Source organism: Orycteropus afer, unplaced genomic scaffold, assembly GCF_000298275.1.
Source record: "Orycteropus afer afer isolate SDZICR_OR568_19922 unplaced genomic scaffold, OryAfe1.0 scaffold00385, whole genome shotgun sequence".
NCBI classification, from domain to species: domain Eukaryota; kingdom Metazoa; phylum Chordata; class Mammalia; order Tubulidentata; family Orycteropodidae; genus Orycteropus; species Orycteropus afer.
The window spans coordinates 3,079,046-3,083,389 of NW_006921972.1; the positions used below are offsets into that span (position 1 = coordinate 3,079,046).

Consider the following 4,344-nt stretch of genomic DNA (forward strand, 5'->3'; position numbering starts at 1 on the left):
GAAAGAGGTCTTTTGCAGCAGATGTGCCCAGAGCAATACATCACCTGATGTCTTGACTGCTGCTTCCATTGGTGTTGACTGTGGAATCAAGTCATATGAAATCTTTGACAACTTCAATCTTTCTTCCACTTAATGCTGCTTATTGGTCTAGTTGTGAGGATTTTGGTTTTTTTCTTTTATGTTGAGCTGTAATCCATACTGCAGACTGCAGTCTTTAATCTATCAGTGAGTGCTTCAAGTCATCTTCACTTTCAGCAAGCAAAATTGTGCACCTGCGTACTGCAGGTTGTTAATGAGCGTCCCTCCAATCCTGATGTCACATTCTTCTTCATAGAGTCCACCTTCTTGAATCATTTCCTCAGCATACAGATGGAATAAGTATGGTGAAAGGATTCAACCCTGACACACACCCTTCCTGATTTTTAAACCATGCAATATCCCCTTGTTCTGTTTGAACAACAGCCTCCTTGTCTATGTACAGGTTCCTCATGAGTACAATCAAGTGTTCTGGAATTCCCATTCTTCTCAATGTTATCCATAATTTGTTATGATCCATAAAATTCAATGCCTTTGCATAGTCAATAAAACACAAGTAAACATCTTTCTGGTATTCTTTGCTTTCAGCCAAGATCCATCTGACATCAGCAATGCTATCCATCATTCCACGTCCTCTTCTGAATCCAGCTTGCATTTCTAGAAGTTCTCTATCAATATATTGCTACAACCATATTTGAATTATCTCTGGCAAGATTTTACTTGCAAGTGATATTAAAATAATTGTAGCAGAAAAAAAAATTTAAAAAATTTCAGAGAATATCCACATAAGAAAAACACAGTGTAATATTAATCTTTCTAGTCCATTTGGATAACAAAGAAGGAAAAAGGGTAATATAGTATGATAAATGGCCAGAATGGGCCAAACGTGTGACACATCACCAAAGTGCTGCCAAAAACATTTACTAATTTGTTCACTTGATTTTGATAAACATAAATAGCTCTAGAGCTGGGAAGAAACGATGTGTACCAGAGCTTTGGCTCAGAAAAGAGCAATGAAAAGGTACCACAAAACTTCTCTGAAATGGTTTTTCCATCAATTACGTATGTTGTTGTTGTTGTTATGTGCCGTCAAGTCGGACCCGAGTCATAGTGACCCCTCCTTGGGTTGCCAAGGCAGTATCTCTATGGAAGTAGCTTGCCCAACCTTCCTTCCAAGGAGTGGCTGGTGGGCTTGAACCGCCAGCCTTCTGGTTAGCAGTCAAGTGTCTTAGCCACTATGCTACCAGAGCACCCAAAAGGGAGGAGTGTGCAGTTGCAGGGCAAGTCTGTGGGCAGAGAGGAAGAAGAAAGGCTTCCCTGACCGGGAATCGAACCCGGGCCGCGGCGGTGAGAGCGCCGAATCCTAACCACTAGACCACCAGGGAGCATAGAGCCACCCTCAATTATGTATATTTCTTCATTATTATACTTATACATTTTTCTAATTGATGTGATAGATTATATGACTCCTGAGGTCTTGACAGTTGAATGAATTAACCAAAACCATGGTCAGTTTGCCCCTGTGGTTTGCATACTTGCATGCAGAGCTCTGCATGTCTGCGTTAATTCTCAGAATCCATACTAGAAGCACATCACTGCTCAGGTGGAGCCCAACTCTTGCTCACAGCAAACCACATAAAGAACAGGTGCCTCAAGGTGGGATCATGGGAGAAGTCTGGTGGAGATGGAGGACCAGGTGGTAAACTACTTGGTATGACACAAGTGTGGACTTTAAGTTGGGTCTGCCCATGGTTTATGTTTGTAAAGGTTTCTCGGTCAACTATGTGAAGGAGGGGCTGGAGGGTTTGAGAATGAATGCAGGGAGACCATTGGAGATATTACAGCACACCCATCACATAACTCCACTTCCTTCATCTATCAAGTACTAGAAAGCTAGTCATCTCATATGGGTCTGTGCCTATAGGACAGTGGGCTCTTCGAAGCTTTAGAAGGTAGGTCATATGTCACAGTATTTTCAGAAGCTCAGTGTCTCTCCATGACCATAAAGAATAACAGGACTTATTCATCATCTGTCATGTGCGGGGGCTCAGTGTTGAAGACTTGGACATTCAAGGGAAGAAACAATGTCAATCATGCACTCAACAGAGAGAGCAGTATGTGTACTGATTAACTCAGAATGCATCACACAGATGGACTTGCACTGCTATGAATTCCAAAATCTGTAACTCCGTCAGAGGTGCCCTTGTTCTGAGCTATGCACCAGGACCCAGTTGGTCACAGTCTCCTTCATTTTTGGCTTTGATCCCCCTTCTGACTTTGCCAGGTCATGATGAGACAGCAATCCTTGATACAATGAGAATCTTCTTGACCAAATTGCCTCCATGGGACACAGCAGACTCCTGCAGAGACAGCAAGCCATATCCAACATGTTCCTTCACTAAACAAGAAAAGAGTGCACTATCTTAAAAATAAGAACATTATTGATACATTTAAGGTAGATGACAATAAACATGTTCATCCAGGGCTTCATTATTCACCTAAGGAGCCTGGTAGTGCAGTGGTAAAGTGCTAGAAAAGTCAATGGTTCAAATTCACTAGAATTGGCATTCTAATTTTCAAATAAAATTTAAAGTGATTACTGAAGTTTTATGATAAACAGTAATAAAGCAATAAGTATTTGCAAAAAGGACGTGGAGGCACCATTCTCTGACCTCCTCTAACTTCACAAGACGGAGACAGAATCACTATCAGCAGCCCAAGGCTTATTCCTACGAGTCCAGACATGCCATGACCCACCAGCCTTTCACCAACTCTGACACCAATTGTCCCTCCCATGGCACTCACTGCTTCTCTGCTAGGTTCAGTAATTCTTTGCAATGGCCACACAGAATTCACAGACAATTCTTATGATTGTGGGGTTTATTGGGAAGATAATAGGCTACAATTCAAGTTCAGGAACACACTCAGGATACAATTCTTTGATCAGGACAGTCTGCCCCTCTCTTGTGCCATCAGGCTCACCTCTCTGGCCCTTGGCCTCAGCCTGGACTCTGCCCTGCTTGGGCAAGTGTTACAAAGCCCTTTTAGCTCTGCCGATAGGTACACCTAGGGGCACCCCATTCTACCAGCAAGCCTCCTGCCCAAGGGCACTCAGCTTTCTCATTCCGTGAGCCAGGTGAACCCACCACTCTGTCTCATGCCTCTTGGCTCCACTGCAACCGTGTCTCTCTCTGCCGGGGCATCTCTCCCAGGAAGGTCCCGTGCAGGGATCTCGGTGCTGTCTGCTGCACCTCCAGCTCTTCTCTCTTAGTGGCAGTGAGATACCCTCTGCTCTAGGAGGGCTCATGTTAAGCTTGGCAGAGTAGCAAAACTAGCCAATCCCAACATCAGAGTTCTACACACCTTATCTGCATGGTTCCACCCAGTAATCCAGTGGGAGTTACACAGATGATGGCTAAGAAAGCCATACCAAGAAATTCACTGCACCCCAGTATTAAAAATATAATTTTAAAGAAAGGCAATACTTCTGTTTAATAGACTCGTAAGTGTAAATACTTTTGCAAGAAAAGGAATTAGTTGTTAGCAGTTATTCATTTCCTTAGTCCTTCAGTGTTGGTTATTGACTATGAGCTATGGGAAAACAGTGAGATGAATGAGAATTCTCATCTTTTCAACTGCTTTACAACTGAAGGAGAGACAAAGATGACAACAAGCCTAAGGAAACCGCCCTTCTTGAGGAATGCAGAGTGTTCAGAAAGGTGGACTGGATGTGGCTAGATGGCCCATGTCACATTAGTATGAGCCACAGTGGTGAGTAGTACACATCTTGGTTATGTTTCTACCAAAACCACACCACTGACAAATCCACCCTCACAGAATTATCGGCCTGTATTTCACTCACCTTCAGTGACTGTTTTAAAGTCTGACTTCACTACATCCTAACAAAGGGAGAAATTATTCCTTTTATTCACCATATGTTTCTGGACCACCTATCACAGGCACCAGGCATCAGCACTTCTTTTTAGAAGTTCCTAGTCAAGCTGTAGGAGCTCTGGTAGCATAGTGCCTAAGGCACTTGACTGCTAACCAGAAGGCTGGTGGTTCAAACCCACTAGCTACTCATCAGAAGGAAGATGGGCAATCTACTGCCATAGAGATACTGCCTCAGAAACCCAAGGAGGGGTAGCTATGAGTCGGGTCCGATTCGACGGCACGTAACAACAACAACAGTCAAGCTGTAGTCCTCTTCAGTTCCGTTTCAGAAACTCTCAGAACATTCTAGAAATAAGTCCACAGGAGTCAATAAACATTCATTTGCACCCAGTGTGATTTGACTGGAGTTTAATT

General features: G+C 43.3%; 1 non-coding gene across 1 annotated transcript; it reads right to left on the minus strand.

The window, feature by feature from the left end:
* Positions 1–1,349: 1,349 nt before the first annotated feature.
* On the minus strand, positions 1,350–1,421 carry TRNAE-CUC. Its single transcript has one exon. It is a non-coding gene; the product is annotated as a tRNA-Glu (tRNA).
* Between the last annotated feature and the right edge of the window lie 2,923 nt (positions 1,422–4,344).